General features: G+C 45.1%; 1 protein-coding gene across 6 annotated transcripts in view; it reads right to left on the bottom strand.

The window, feature by feature from the left end:
• The window catches only part of CYRIB (CYFIP related Rac1 interactor B), a 101,349-nt gene that overhangs the window by 79,094 nt on the left and 5,126 nt on the right, over positions 1-17,129 (bottom strand). The window contains exon 1 of one of the 6 annotated variants that reach the window (XM_077749991.1): positions 1,964-2,026. The exons of 3 other annotated variants lie outside the window; for them this stretch is intronic. The gene's annotated coding sequence lies outside the window, so the exon portion shown is untranslated. Of the gene's footprint in view, positions 1-1,963; positions 2,027-17,129 lie in introns of those variants that run through there. 2 more of the 6 variants (XM_077749996.1, XM_077749994.1) reach the window with 2 other exon arrangements.

Here is a 17,129-nt window from a genome sequence, read left to right on the forward strand (position 1 = left end):
GTCTCACGAATGCAGAAGAGGGCACAGGAAGGAGGCCCGGGCCTCCCCAGACAGCACTGGAAGGCTGTCTGCCATGAAAGATGGCATCAGAGTTGCTACTCAAAAGAAACAAAGCATAAAGCCAACAGCTCAAACCTAACACACTCCTGTTATTTAGCAAAACATGAACCAATCTCTCAGGAGCCATAAAGTTGTCCTTAAGGCTGTATTTCCTCAGAGTTACAAGGCTCTATGAGCCTCCATCACATTCCCAAATGTAACACTTCTCACAAGTGGGCAGTTCCACTGGGTGACCTGCAGGAAGGCAGTGGGTTTCCACTGCAACACTGGTCCTTCCCTGCTCATCAGATACGCCCTCTAGCCTCTTCAAGTGGCTGTTTCTTGGCCTTGAGGTTCAAGGGTCACCTCCTCAAAGGGGTCTTCCCTGTCATGACCTCTCAGTCATTCCTATATGTCCCTGGCTTTTTTTTTCCTTCACAGTAATGTGTATAATCTGTAATTATTTTTATTTTTTAGCTTAAAAATGGTTTTAAAAAGCCTCCCATGGGGCACCTGGGTGGCTCAGTTGGTTAAGAGATCCGACTCTCCATCTCGGCTCAGGTCATGATCTCCCGACTTGTGGGTTCGAGCCCCCCATTGGGCTCTGCACAGACAGCATGGATCCTGCTTGGGATTCTGTCTCATCCTCTCTCTGCCCCACCCCCACTTGCTGTCTCTCTCAAAATAAATAAACTTACCAAAAAAAGCCCCCCACTAAAACATCAGCTCTGTGAAGGCAGAGGTCAGGGCTATTTTGCTGGCTCTAACACCTATCACTGTGCATACCCAGCTCCTAGGAGACCCTCGATAAATGTGCAGAATGACTGGGTCAAAAAGGGCGGTTCCCAGCCCCTGACACCTTTCTTTCACCCTAAACTCTATGAAGAACACATGTTGACTGCAGAAAAAAAAAATGTGAAAACACAGATGAGCAAAAGGAAGAAATTATAAACACTCGTGATCCAACTTCCCACCAAATAGATCTCCTTCCAAATTTTTTATAACTATATAAAGATAATGCATATATTTTTATAAAAATGGCTTCTATTCTAAACTGTAATCTGCTGTGTTTCATTTCACAGTATATCTTAATCACCTTTCCTGAACAAAAGTCCTTCAGCTGCCTTGCTGTTAAAGGCTCTAGCACACTCAGCCGGGTAGCTCTACCATACAGGATCTAACACCTCTCCCTAGTGTTAACCTAAAGGGGAGGTTTCTTCAATTTCAATAAAGGTAGAATGTTTTAATACAGCACTTCCCTCTTGACAAGCTTCCTGTTTTTTCCTCTGTGTTTGTATTGCTTTAGAGCTGGTATTTCTACAGAACCATACTCCCTACCGCCCATTCACCACCTGGAGTTATTAGAGTCCCTATCAGCTGGAGAAGCAAGATTGTTTGAAGCCGGCAAAGGTGACATATGATGAAGCCAGGACAATGTCTCGGAGTCAGTTTGAGAATCTGCTGCTGATACAGGCGACAGAAATAAAAGAGTGTGTTTGCTTGCCAAGATTTTAATGTAAAAAGAGGAAGAGACTTTCTGCAAGCCTTCACTTCTCCCTCCTGAGCCCTGCCCAGAGGCAAAGTTTTTCCCTAGAGAGACGGGCTGGTTTGCAGGGTTTACTGAGGTCCTAACAGCCCAAAGCCCCGTGGCCCCATTTAGAGACAAAGAGCTGGCTGCAGAAAAACCCAAAAGGGCACGCTCAGGATGCACTGTCCTTTTCAGGAAGCAGCTCTTCCAGCCCATGGCTTGGCATTTTCAAAAAGAAATTTTTTTAATGTTTATTTATTTTTGAGAGAGACAGACAGAGAGACCAGCAGAGAGCACAAGCAGAGGAGGGGCAGAGAGAGAGGAAGACACAGAACCCACAGCAGGCTCCAGGCTCTGAGCTGTCAGCACAGAGCCCGACATCGGGATCCAACTCACCAATGCAGAGATCTTGACCTCAGCCAAAGTCCGGCACTTAACTGACTGAGCCACCCAGGTGCTCCTGCTACTTGAAATTTTCAGCTCTGACGACAGTCACTGCCTTCCAGGAGGAAGGGCCTTCCCACACCCACCTGGTGAAGCAAACACAACAGACCCCAATCCAGCAGGACTGCTCAGTACTCAAGGGCACTGGCTGCCCTGCCCACCTGCCCTTCTCCCCCCACCCCCGTGGCTGGGCCACCTAATCAAGCTGCACAGGCACAGAAGGGGGTCACCCGAACAAGGGGGCAAGATGTCATCAAAACAGAAACGGCACCGAATGACAGGAGGGAGAGAAACAGCTCCTGGGGCGTCTGTTCCTGGACCTGAAGTCACTGTGACCCAGAACCCCAAACAGAGGTTCATCGCTGTTGCCCCACCCATCTTACAGGACTCTCCATCCGAGGTGGAGGAAAACTTTCCTTGTAAAGAACGAGAATCCCCTAATGGTGTCAAGGGTCATGAAGTTACCCATGCCATTTTAGGTCCCGGCCTGATTTTATCTTCCCCAGTTCGCATTCACGCTATAGGGTTTTCTCAGCGGACTCTGTCTCCTTTTCCTCCCAAACCTCTGGATTCTGTAAGGATTTCTATGGCTTCAGGCCTTTTCCGTTTGAGAGACGGGGGCGAGTGAAATGTACGGAGCTCCCTACTGCTCCGCCATCTTCACGGCTATACCCATGCCATTTCAAAAAGCTTCTTTGTGTGTTTTACAGAAACACCATGGTTGGAGAAAAGAGACGGGTTTTTCTTGAAATATCATGGCAAGGCCAAACTACCACCACCTGACACCTCGGATCGACTGCTTAGTTTCTGCCGGTTTTGAACAAAATGATTCCCACCCATTTTATAATTCAAATGTCTTTGTAATGGCAGTTTTCAGATGAGAGAATTAGGTACAAGGAACGTATTGCACTAGAGGTCACAAAGCTACTGAGACAGGGGGTCAGGATTTGACGCAGGTTTGAGCAGCTGGTTACGTGGACTAAGTCACACTGCCTTTCTTGGCTCCCGTCTGCTTTTCTCTCTACAAACATTAATTAACTCATTCAGTGTCCAAGCTCCATTAGTGTCCTCTAAAATACCAGGTTACTCATTTACAATACCACCTAATTCACCATTATTGGGTTTTTAAGGTGTTTTTTTTAAAGCATTCCCTATACTCAACACAGGGCTCGAACTCATGACCCCGAGACCAAGTCACAGGCTCCACTGACTGAGCCAGCCAGACGCCCCTAATTCACCATGATGATGAAGATTAACTGAAACAGCAGATGGAATGTATGAAACTGCTAACATTCAACCACTTTTTACCCTGAAAACATTGATGACATACAGTTAAACCTAATATGTCAAAGTTCTTGGACAACTCTGAAGTGTTTAAATATGTGTGCTTTACTGATTACCTTGCTTTGTGAAATTTGCAGCTTTAGTATTCAAATCCAGAAGGCAGTACATCATGGTGACTAAGAACTCAGATTCCAGATAGACAGACCTGAGTCTGAATCCCTTCATTTTCTCATCTTTTAAAAAATAGCAAAGTAACAATACTCACTGTCAGAATTAAGTTATTTCGTGTAAAGCACTTACCATAGTGCTTTACAAATGTAAGTGCTCGATAAATAATAGCCTTTTCTATTATTTATTATTATTGTTGTTATTATTAACTTGCTTTCATTAAGATGGTTCTGGTAGAAAGCTGCCCATTGTGGCATTATGTATAGTAAAAACCAGAAACAAATTCAGTTTCCCACAACAGGGAAACAGCATAGCAAGGTTCCAAAAGAACTGTCTTCAGAATTAACGAAAATCAATTCAATTAAGATTTAAAAGCCCCTGCCTTGCCACCCAGGCAAGTCATTTCTTTTGAGCCAGTCATTCCTTCACCTCAAAAATGAATGGTTTACTCTCAATGATTCATAAGTCCTCTCCAGATTTAAAGTTTATAGTCCTAAGGCTCTAAATGCTCTAAATAAAATATAATCCATCAATATCAAGGATAATATACAACCCCCAAGTAAACAGGAAGATGGTAGCAACATGAGAAAATATTTTATACATACTGCTAAGCTTCTTCAACCCTCCTGTTTGTTTGTTTGTTTGTTTGTTTGTTTTTTTCCTGTAACATTGGTCACCTCCTAAGAGAATCTGTGCTGTTTATTGTCTCTCTCCATGAACCAGGTAGAAACTTCCAGGAGAGCATGCAATTATGTCTGGTTTGTTACAACAATGCCTGACACTTAGAAGCTCAATTAACATTTACTGATTGAAAAGTTGTGAACATTCTGGGGCGCCTGGGTGCCTCAGTCAGTTGGGTGTCCAACTTCAGCTCAGGTCATGATCTCGCGATCTGTGGGTTTGAGCCCCACGTCAGGCTCTGTGCTGACAGCTGAGAGCCTGGAGCCTGCTTTGGATTCTGTGTCTCCCTCTCTGCCCCTCTCCCGCTCATGCTCGGTCTCTCTCCATCTCTCAAAAATGAATAAAACATTTTTAAAATTTTAAAAAAGAGTAAAATTTGTGAACATTCTAAAAGAGCAAAGTACAAAACGGAGTATATAACAGAATTGCCATTAATATACAATAGCACACCCCCATGGGAAATTGACAGATAGGATCAGAGAGGTTCAAACAGAATGAGGGAGTAGGGATGAAATATTTTTCTAAAGTTTCCTTCAATGTTTTGAACAATTTTGTTTAAAAAGATGGCACTCAACAAAGCATATAGACAGAAGAAAGATGCAGAGAAGTAGATGTACTGACCAAGAGGAGGGGGTGGGACTCTGACACAGAGCATAAGGAAGGGAAGGAGTAATGGAAATAGAGTCACAGGGGCAGAAAGAAAACTAGGGAATAAGATGCAGAAAAGAAAAGCCAATTTATCTTGGACTCTTAATTATAAGCTAATATCTCTCTCTCTTTTTTTTTTTTTACAAATAGTTTATTGTCATAACCTAGTATCTCTTAAACTGTCCCCAAGTTGATAGAATTTCCCCATCAATTGCCTCAATCAATGGAAGTTTTGGCGAATTTGAGCACAAAGGGGAACTTGGGGCTGTTACCTGTTAAGGTTTTGTTTGTTTGTTTTGAGAGACACGAGAACAGAGCATGAGTTGGGGAGAGGCAGAGAGAGGGAGACACAGAATCCAAAGCAGGCTTTAGGCTCTGAGCTGTCAGCACAGAGCCTGATGTGGGGCTGGAACCCACAAACCCCAAGATCATGATCTGAGCCAAAGTCAGACACTTAACTGACTGAGCCACCCAGGTGCTCCGAGCTGTTACCTGTTACTCTTCCCGTGAATCTTGAGCCTTCTTTTGATTTGCTGCTGTGGATGTAAGAAGGGTGAGTCCCACATACTAAGGTTAACTGGTGAGGCTTTTCATTAACCAACTGATCAACAATCCCATCCAGGGTCACGTACTGGAGGGAACACATGGAGTATAGGAAAACAGCCTTCCCTTCCCGGGTGATGAACGACTCACTGCCTTATTGTAATATAAAACAACACACACTGCCGAAGATATGATACAGACATATGGCCTGGAGAATTTAAGGGAAAGAATAATTCCTTTTGGCTTTGGAAAGTTAGAGGAGAAGAGGCAAGAAGCTGTTCTAGGAAGGCCTGGTGTCCTGAACTTTACCAACTCACAGGGACCCTAGTGCTGTTTGTGGCCTTAATCTTGAACCCTTCACCTGTTCCCATCTTGCATCTGATCACATATTACTCTTTTGTTGAAAGAAAGAGAGAGGGAGAGAAAGACAAAGAGAGAGGGAGGGAGACTGAGGATCCAAAGCAGGCTCTGAACTGGACAGCAAAGAGCAGGATGTGGGGCTCGAACTCATGAACCGTGAGATCATGACCTGAGCCAAAGTCAGATGTTTAACCGACTGAGCCACCCAGGCAACCCTGGCACAGATGTCCATACATTTGAACTTGGAGCAAACTGGGTCAGATGCCCCACCATGAATGATCAGGACCCTGTGCTTCTCCTGTACAGCACATACATAATTGTAATCACATGGTGCTTTGTGTACTTCCTTAAACACTGGGAGCCCAAGAGCAGAGGCCACGCTGTGTTGTCACCACTGTAACCCCAGTGCCAGCACAGAGCTCATGCCAACAGGTGCAGCTGGTCACAGAGACGGCACTGGCCCAGCCTGCGTTAACCTAGTCCCAGGGTCTTGCTCCCACTCCAAAATCCCAACATGGCTACAGTCCTAAAATTGGCAAATCAGTTGAGCAACCCAAGGAGGTGAGATGTAAACCCTCCCAAAGTAGCCAAAATGATTAGGTCACTAGCTCTGTAACCAACCAGTGGCAATACAGACCTTTAGACAGAATAGTGGGGATGTCGAACACGAGCTAACAGTATGAAAAAGGTTTTGAGCTTTGAGGCAAGGAAAGAAAAGACATTGCACAAGATTTAAAAACAAAAACATTCTCAACAATAGCTAAAACATGGAAAGAGCCTAAGTGTCCATCAACGGACAAATGGATCAAGAAGATGTGGTTTATCTATACCATGGAATACTACATGGCAATGAGAAACAATGAAATCTGGCCATGTGTAGCAACATGGATGGACCTTGAGGGTGTTATGCTGAGCGAAATAAGTCAGGCAGAGAAGGACAAATATCATACGTTTGCACGTATAGGAGGATTAGGAGGAACTTAACTGAGGACCATGGGGGAGAAGAAGGGGGGAAATGGTGGGGGAAAGGGAGAGAGGCAAACCATGAGAGACTCTTGAATGCTGAGAAACAAACTGAGGACTGATGGGTGTGGGGGGGGGATGGGCATGGAGGAGGACACTTGTGGGGATGAGCACTGGGTGTTATATGGAAACCAACTTGACAATAAACTATTTGTAAAAAAAAAAAAAAGAAAAAAACAGGATTAAAAAACAAACAAACAAAAAAGAAATAAACATTTCCTATGTAGTTAACTGGAAAAAAAAATTAAAAAAATAAAAACCAAAAACACCTTTCCAAAAGAGAACCAATATGGTCCACGTTAAGAAGCAGCTGAACTGGCTTAGCTAGCTTCTTCTCTAAAATCATGGGGCCTGGGAGCCTGGGTGGTGCAGTCGGTTAAGTGTCCAACTTCGACTCAGGTCATGATCCTGCACTTTGTGGGCTCCAGCTCCACGTCTGGCTCTGTGCGGACAGCTCAGAGCCTAGAGCCTGCTTAGGATTCTGTGTGTGTGTCTCTCTCTCTGCCCCTCCCTGCTCACTCTCTCTCTCTAAAACATAAACATTTAAAAAATAACAAAATAATAAAACAAAATCCTGGTGCTGATTTCATTTCGGAACACAGGTTTAGTGAGAAAGCATCTCCCTTTCCATTTTAATGCACAGATAAAGACAGAGAGGAGAATGTCTCTCCTCATCCAGGCTCTGGTCTTATCTAAACCCACAGACTCAGAGAAAAACGTCTGCTGTATCCATTTCAGCATTTACTTAGCATTTTTATTTAGTAGGCCACTAGCATTAATGAGTGCCTGATGAATCACCTAATTTTAGACATGTAGGGAACCTTGAAATTCACCTTCAATCCAATCCAACATTTACACTTAAGAAAAACCGACAGCCCAAGGAGGGCTCAGAGGAGTCTCATGGGTACTCAATCCCAAGGCCTGGACTCTGAGGGAGAGTCAGAGAACTGCTAAGTTCATGTTCAAAGGTTGGGCCACTGAGGCATCAACAGAGTCCTGTAGAAAAATCTCTACTTAATAAGCAGTGTACATTTGGTGTGGTGTCGGGTGTGATTTTTTGGGGTAAAGGAGGTCAATTAAAGCATTATGCTTACTTGGCCCTTCATTACACACACTTCTCTTCCAAAGTCGAAAAAAAAGTGTTAGGAGACGCGTACCAAATGATAAAGAAACAAGTGGAAATGCAGGTTGTATGGGACTTCTCAATCACCCCTAAGAGTGAGGAATGGCTTCTTTCTTGGTAGTAATACTAAACTGGTTATAGACTTCTGTAATTACTACTTCTTGCTGTTGTGCCTTCGTGCTGTTCTCCATGCCATGAACACCATTCCCGACACTACCACACCTTCTAGACAAACTCCTACCTACCCACCAAGGCTCCATTCAGGCATCTCTGGATTCTGGATAAGCATCTCACCATCACTAAGTTCCTGTTATTACCTTTCGGTAAGACACAGCCCTACTGATGCCTGACAATCCTTCTAGGAAGTGTCAAGAGGACTTGCAAGGGTACGAGGTTTGTATAGCACCGCGTATCCCATTGAGGAAAGCACTGCAAACACACAAGGTAATGTTTTATTAATTTACTTAACCTGATTCCTTGAAACACAGGGTGATTTTGATGGATGAATCAACCAACCCAGGATTAATAGCTTGGTTTACTACACTCATTTCTCTTTCCAAGCCACAAGCCAAAATAAACTCACTCTCAATTTATAACTTTGTGAAATGTGCTCTTGCGTATCGACTCCTGAATCCACTGTGGTTATTAAAAGGATGGTTACATCCATACGGACGGGCCAGGTTACGCTGTGGTGACAAACAGCCCCGGAGTCTCAGCCCCAATGATGACCACAGTGGTCATTCTGGGGTCGACAGGATCGGCCCAGCAACTCCATCTTTCTGGACTATACCTGACAATCTGGATTAAGCAGCTCTGTGGCTGACATCAGTTTAAAAGATATGACCTCCTGGGGTGCCTGGGTGGCTCAGTTGGTTAAGCAGCCAACTTTGGCTCAGGTCATGATCTCACAGTTCATGGGTTCAAGCCCCACATTGGGCTCTGTGCTGACAGCTCAGAGCCTGAAGCCTGGTTTGGATTCTGTCCCCCTCTCTCTCTGCCCCTCCCCCACACCTGCTCACTCTTGCGCTCGCTCTCTCTCTCAAAAGTAAGTAAGCATTAAAAAATTTTTTAAAAAATAAAATATATGACCTCCTCTTTTCCTTTTCCAACCACCCACAGAGCTGTCTTACAGGACTGCAGTGTGGATTAGATGTGACAATGTTTATTATACGCGTAGGACACTGCCCGGCAGATAAGTAGCAGTTAATGAGAATGACAGCTAGTACCCCTGTCATCGCCATTATCCCTACTCCTCTCCAAATAATAACCATGATGTTATTATTATAATTCTCATATGGTTCTTGAACTCGTCTACACACTGGAATCACCCAGAAAGTTTAAAATCTATTAGTGCTGTGTCCTACCCCCAGAGCTGGTGAATTAATTCATCTAGACTATGTCCTGGCCTTTGGAATTTTATTTGATTGACAGAGAGAAAGAGAGAGACAGCCTGCAACTGGGGGAGGGGCAGAGAGAGAGAGGGAAAGAGAGAGAATCCCAAGCAGGCTCCATGCTGTCAGCACAGAGCCTGATGCAGCACTCCAATAGTGAACCTCGAGATCATGACCTGAGCCAAAGTCAGGCTCTTAACCGACTGAGCCCCTGCTGGGCTTTGGAATTTTAAAAGATTCCCAGGTGATTCTAATGTACAGACAAGTTTGAGAACCACTGTCTTACAGACATCCGTGTTCGTATCTATACTTACCTATATTTGCATGTGTGTGCATTCACACAGATGCACATACGTGCTGGCCAGGCTCCACGAACCCTATCACCTCTACGACAGTGGTGGTCCCATCAGTCAGGATGAGTTAGGTTAGGCTGTGGTAACAAATACTAGTCCTAGTGATAGTAGTCACCCTCTGTAGCCAACAAGATGAGCCCAGCAATCCCTCCTGACACCTAAGCCTATGCACCTACCCTCATGTCTTTCCTGTTTCCTCTTTTTACTTCACGCTTTTTCTGAGGTCCAGTTTAACAACTTTTCCAGGCCCAGAGTAAATCAGAACCAAAAAATTATACTGGTCTGGACAGACTGTTCAGAGGAGGACCGCTGAAGACCATTAGTAATGGAGACCATGGTTTGTTCAGCTCTCTACCCCCAGGCCCCAAAGCATGGTAGAACAATTAATATAAATTTATTATTGTCAGTAATAACCTGAAAAAAATGGAAAGCAGACACAAGAACTCAAAAAGCACAGCTGCTAATGTGCAAGTCTTATATGTCAACTTGTCACTGGCCGCCATTTTCATTTCCCCATTTTTGTTCATTTCTCCCAGATGAAACTATATCCAGTGGGGTGGAAGTGAGGTCAGGAGATCTGTGAACAGACCAGTGCTCTTTCAAAGGGCAGCAAAGTGCAAGACACGCACAGTAGGTGCAGGGAGCAGTAAGAACAGGGCCTTTTGGGGTGCCTGGGGTGGCTCAGTCAGTTCAGCAGCCAACTTTGGCTCAAGTCATAATCTAACAGTTGGTGAATTCGACCCCCACATCAAGCTCCCTGCTGTCAGCGCGAGCCCGCCTGAGATTCTCTATCCCCCTTTCTCTCTGTGCCCCTGCTCACTCACGCGCTCTCTCAAAAAACCAAAAACAAACAAAAACACAGATATTTTGCCACCAGCACACACATGAGTTCTGGTAAACCATCTACTGCTCTACTGAATGTTCTCTCTCTGCAGAGTCTGGAGAAAACCAAAAAAAATCCAGTTAGTATGCCCTTGCTTTGGGGACAGTTTAATTTAAGAATCACACTGGCTTTACATAAACTCTTCACCAAAAAAAAAAAAAAAATGTATTCTTTATTTTGAATACATAAGTTAACTGGAGCCCAGGGGAAGGAAGCATTGTATACGATTACATAATAGTTACACTACTACTTTAAAACCAAATGGAAGCCTCAGGCAGCAAAGTCAGAAGGAGAGAGAAATCATTTTTGTCAAATTATCTGAATGCAACCAACTCTTCTGATGCATTGTGAGTTGAAATGGTTCTGCTCTTCTCAGAAGCTCATTCAATTATAGGTTGCTTATCTGGACCTGGGAGAGGAGTTTTCCTCCCATCTAGAGTTAGTTAAGGGGGAGTGGGGGAAGAAGGCAGAATTCTGCGAATAAAAGCCTGAAATGAAAGCGATAACTACTCCCAAGGTCCCCTTTATTATAGAGGAGTCATTAGACAAACCTTTGTAGGGTCCCTGTTAACGATCTATTTGCTCTGCCACCATCACAAAAGGGAAAAGAAGGAAGGTGGGGAACTCAGCCTCAAAGCACCTTGCTCTCTTTGGTGTGTGGTTGTTGGCAAGCAGCTTAACCTCTCTGAACTTGTTTCCTCATCTGTGAAATGGCAATGCCTACTTGACAGGGACAGTATAAGAACTAACTAAGGAGGGGCGCCTGGGTGGCTTAGTCGGTTAAGCGTCCGACTTTCGCTTAGGTCATGATCTTGCGGTTCGTGGGTTCGAGCCCCGCGTCGGGCTCTGTGCTGACTGCCAGCTCAGAGCCTGGAGCCTATTTCAGAGTCTGTGTCTCCCTCTCTCTCTGACCCTCCCCTGCTCACGCTGTCTCTCTCTCTCTCTCTCTCCTAGAAATAAATAAAAATATTAAAAAAAAAAAAAGAACTAACTAAGGAAAACATGTAAAGTGTCCAGCGTTCAATAAATACAGTAAATGCCTTTCCTCTGCTCACTGCCAAAGTCTCAGGGCACTCACTCAAACGTGAGCTTTTCCAGAAAAAGAACTTTTTTTTTTTTTTAAGAGAAGGGACCATGCTCTTCTTCCCACATGCCCACACCCTGCACACTGCCCCCTCTTAGAGACTGTAGTTGCCTCGTCAACATCTTTTCTTCCTACCAAGCAGCATCCTTCGGTCACTGGGTCCTCCTTCCCAGTTCCAGAGATGTTATCCTATTTCTAAGCCAATCATTGTTATTCTATTTCCTCTGCTGCCATGATGATTTGAGATGGATCATCCTGAGATGATGACCCAACCAGAGGGAAGCTCAGAAGTTTTGTTCAATGGCCCTGGGGAGAGATGGCTCTTCCTCCCTTGGATGTGATCAAACATACATGTGATCTGAGAGGTACCAGCAGCCGGGCCACCACACTGGCCAGCTCTCCTCTGCGCTTTCTGGAGCACACCTACTATTCCTGAGGTCTGTTGCGCTGGAACAATACAGAAGCCCTGCAAGCAGCCTTCTCACTACTATGAAGAGAGTCAACCTGAGAACAAAGGCAGCACACAGAAGGGCAGAGCCCAGAGGATCACAAAGAAATGAAGCTGGAGCCCTGATCAAAGTGTGCCTGAAACCTTATCCCAGCTCTTCACCTTTTGGTTATGTGAACCACTCAACTGTTCCTATTGATTCCCCAGTTTGAACTAGGCTTTCTGTCCCTTACAGCTCAAAGCATCCTAACTAATACATCCTCACGCGTGGCTGAATGAATCACCGAGCAAGAGCTTATGGTTAAACATCATCACTCTTCCAAAGATTTAACTCGGATTTCAAGTTCCCTGGGAGCAAGAGCCCTCACTGGTCTGGGTCAGCTAGTATCCCAGGCTTAACCGAGTTTCTGGACACAGGCCCTCAATAAATACTTTTTTAAATAGGTGAATGGAATTAAACTAACAAAATCGCCTGGAATTTCAGAACTTCTTAAAGCCCTACACTCCAGATGTATCTGGATCAGAGGAACATGATGAGGGAGCTCATAGGACTGAGAGCTATCAGTAAGGCCTGAGTTTAAATCACAGATTCAGCTGAATGTCAGTGTCCTCTTCCGGCAAATGAGGATATTAATACCTGCCCTCCCAGGCAAGGGGAGCCATGCAAGCACACCCAAGGTTGCATCCAACAAATATATATGTGCCTCTTTCTTTTGGCTAACCCCGCTTCATATTGTGGGTTCTAGTCTGGGGTTTTCTGAAAATAGGGTCATCACATGGACACAATGTGGGCCAAACCCCAGATCACCCAGCAGAGCCAGGCCTGGGAAGATGAGGGCAGGTAATGTGTACCCTGAGCCTCCCACCCCTCAACACCTCCCATGCCCTTCAGGAGACACATCTTGGGCAGAGGGCATACATCAACAAGGCCTTCTGGCTGCGACGCTTCCTCTTTGCTTTGCTGGTAGCTTCCTGACAGAGGCTGGAGACTGGGACCAGAGCAATTGGCAGTCCTGACACATCCCTAGCAGCTGCTGATCTAACCATCTACCAGTAACATGGAGCTTGGCTAGACAGTCAGCTGCAGGAGGGCAGGACAGCACCCAGAAAGCACTCCGTGAGCGATCACCTGAGTACAAGGGTGAAGGAGCGAGTGGACGCGCAAGTGATGAGCTCGGGGTTCTCAGAAGAGAACAGTAGTATAAAGCTCTATTAGAGCACAGACTGCTGATTATGAAGCAGGCAAACCCAAGACCCAGAAATGAGAGGCCGACACATGGGGACTCCATTCTGGCCCTAGGATTCCGGTACCTGGGTCTGAGCCACAGATTCTTTGTCTAACAAACACCATGATCAAGATTAAATAAGAATTTTCGTTAATGTTTATTATTTTTGAAAGAGAAAGAGGCAGAGTGTGAGCAGGGGAGGGTCAGAGAGAAAGGGAGACACAGAATCTGAAGCAGGCTCCAGGCTCTCAGCTGTCGGCACAGAGCCCGACGCGGGGCTCAAACTCACAAGAACCTGGAGATCATGACCTGAGCTGAAGTCAGATGCTTAACGGATTGAGCCACCCAGGTGCCCTGATAAGAATTTTTTTTTAATGCAGCTATACATAGAAAAGGTTGGCAGAATATATAGCAAGATATTAATAACAATTTGCTTCTGATAGTAAGATTATGGGAGGACATTTATTTTCCTCTTTTGTGTGCATTTTTAGATTTTCTATAACGAACATAAATAGACTGTCCAGTAACAATAAAATGAACATAAAAGAGGGGAGATGCTGATCCAAGAGCTAGCCCAGCACCTTAGACATAAAGCAAGGACCCTGCAAAGTTTCCATTTCTATGAACGCCCTTCAGACATTTGGAAGCAGCTTTCATACCGGTCTCCTATTAAGTATTTCAGCTAATTGACTGTCATCCTTACAGGACTTGATTTCAAGGCTCTCTTTAATCCTTCCTTCTCTGCAAAGACTCCATCTGTTAAAACCCCACTCTGGGTATTGTATAAACCCGCCCGCAGAATCAGCAGCACGCTCCCGTTTGCTCATTCATCTGTTAATTCATCCACTGAGTAAACACTGGTTAAAAACCTACTCTATTGGACATCCTTGCTCTCACTTACCCACCCCTCCCCCCATTCACAAACAGTTCCCAGATTTTCCTGGGGAACCCCCCACCTCCCCTCACCTCAGTGCCTGTGCTCTGGAGGTGCAGACCCTACCCCAGCTCCTTCAGGGGGCGGGCACTTGATCCAGGATGGTCAATCAGAGCACCGCCTCGGCCTAAGCCACAGGGATTGGTTCCTGGGGGGCAGGTTACCCAGATAAGACCAATCAGAAACACCGAGACTCGATTCTGAGACTTTTCTTGAACTGTTGAAAACGTGGCCTTTTTATTCCCTTCTGCTAGAACTGCTGAGAGCCGTCTTGCCACCACAACCCAGAAAGAAACGGTAGGGGATGCCGACGGATGGCGAAAAACTGTGTAAGCCTTAGCAACACCGTTGAAACCTCCATGTGTTAATTTCCATCCCTGGACTTTTCAATGACCTAAATCCCCTTTCTGGGGAAGCCAGTTCAAGTTGGGATCCTGCTTTGAGGTCAAGAGTCCTGCGTGATGAAATCTGAAGGGCCGGGACATTCGCTGCACGCTGGCTCTGCGCAGAGGAGGCCAGATGATCTATGCCACCTTTCCTGGCACTCGGTGTGGAGACAGCTACAAACAGCTACAGTTATTTAAAGCCAGGAAGATAATTGCTTTAATTAAACACGACACGGAACAAGAGGAGCACAGGGAGGGGGGAGCCAGGAAAGGCCTCGGACAAGAAAGAGCATTTAAATGTACTCTGCATCTGCACTGAGGCAGCAGAGATAGAATTACTATTTGGGGACTCGATACACACCCAGGTCCCACTACAACCTACGTCACACAAGGAGTGGTGATACTTAAAAGTACTTAAGGGCGCTCTCTGAACAAACCCACAACACAGCCATCTCCGGAGACGGCAAAGTGGCAACGTCCAATAGCCCTCACGGGCAAGAATTCCATATGAATGTTACAGACGATGTCACACTCTTAGCTCTCAGGTCAATGTTTGTGATTTCGATGCTACAAACGTTACGTTTTCACTCCAGCGCTCTTGCCCGTTTGGATCCCTGTTGATGAAATCGCACGAAATCGCACAACACGGTAACAACAGCCTTCTTCCAGATGAATAACCTGTTTACTGCATTTGTTACCAAATGATAAGGGAGAGGGAAGAAAGCACGCATCTGGTTCGGGAAAACACTTCACGATGGGTTAGAAACGTGGCTGGCTGCAGGGAACAACAATGACAACAATAAAAGCCGCCTCTGGGAACACGTATTTTGCTAAGAAAGGCCCTGAAGGTGGGTCTTTTTAAGGGAGCAAAGCCAGTGTCCCTCAGACCTCTGATGATGTGTACACAACACGAGTTGGGAAGATGCCTAATGAATCAGAAAAGGACACCACAGGACAAATTCTCTAGGTCTTTGCTGTTTCTGAACACATCAGCAATTCATTTGGTCCACAAATACAGCTCCAAGTTTCCAGAGCAAAGAGTCTTACAGATGGAAAAATTAATACTGACGGAAACTTCCGTGTGATCTCAGGAGAGACACCAGGGTCTAGTGGCATGCAGGCGAAAGGCCTGAGAACCCTTCCAGATAACCTGGATTTCGCAGACGTAGCTGGGTCACCTCTGCTCTAAAAACACTTGAACCAGTGCTGTTGAATCTCATCTCCTCTGCTGCAGGCCACGTGACTTTGCACAAAGACTTCGCCTCCCCTCTCCTGAAAACAGGATTACTGTTGATCACACGTTCACTGGGCAACTGCTACGGTCCAGGCAGGGGAGACCCAAGTGTACCGGCTCAGGAGAACTGAGCCAGAAACCGGAAGTACCTGGCATTCGGCATGGGCTCAGTAAACGCTGGGGATTAGCGACCACACCGCCTGCCAATCTCTTCTAAAAATGAGAGGGGCTTTTATCTTGAAAGCTCCCAAAGTGAAGTTTTTGTTAACTAGTTTGTTTTTTTAACACAAAAGATAATATATGCTCATGCTTAAAAATTCAAAAAAATAAGGGCATATGGGTGGCTCTGCTTGAGTGTCTGACTCTTGATTTCGGCTCAGGTCACGATCCCAGGGTTGTGGGATCAAGTCCCAAGTCAGGCTCTACACTGAGCATGGAGCCTCCTTAGGATTAGGATTCATTCTCTCTGGGTCTCTCTCTCTCTCTTTCTCTCTCTCTCTTCCCACTCCCCTCTAAAAACTAAAAACGTTTTAAAAATTAAAAAAAGAATTCAAAAGTATAAAAGATATACAACAAGACATCTGCTATCCGCCCTAGAGCACAATCCCTTAGCCTTTTTCCCTAATAGGTAAAGCACATGAGGTGTGTGGCTGGGGTGTGGACTTACTGTATCTCCCAAGGGAACATACTACATACACTTTTCTGCATTTGTCTTTTTTCTTTCTTTAACTTAAGATTGTGTCCTGGAAGGGTGCCTGAGTGGCTCAGTTGGTTAAGCCTCCGACTCTTGACTACAGCTCACATTATGATCTCAGTTTGTGGGATCGAGTCCTGTGTTGGGCTCTGCACTGACTGTGCAGCACCCGCTTAGTATTCTATCCCTCCCTCTCTCTGCCCCTCCCATTCATTCTCTCTCTCTCTTTCTCAAAATAAATAAATAAACCTTGAAAAAAGAATGATCCTGGGGATCACGGCTTCTTAGTACACATGATCTTCTATTTTCAACAGTGGCCAAGTATTCCACTGTAGAACATACCATAATTGATTGAATCAATCCCCTGCCAACACACATTTCAGCTGCTTCCACAATCTTGCTTTTATTATAAACACTGCGATGAATATACATTACATATCTCTTCACATATACCATGTATGACTATGGGAAAGATACGACTAATAGGATAAAATCTTTGAAGTAGAATTGCAGGGCCAGGCACTCAGAAATAGCAGATAGTGCCAAATTGCCCTTCAAAGCACTCATTGTCACTGTCCCCAATTATGTGATATGTACGCCCATTTCTCCACCCACATTTACAAATGCTGTTTCTTTTTTTTTTTTTTTTTTTAAA

The sequence above is a fragment of the Crocuta crocuta genome, unplaced genomic scaffold, assembly GCF_008692635.1.
Source record: "Crocuta crocuta isolate KB4526 unplaced genomic scaffold, BGI_CrCroc_1.0 scaffold119, whole genome shotgun sequence".
Classification (NCBI taxonomy): Eukaryota; Metazoa; Chordata; class Mammalia; order Carnivora; family Hyaenidae; genus Crocuta; species Crocuta crocuta.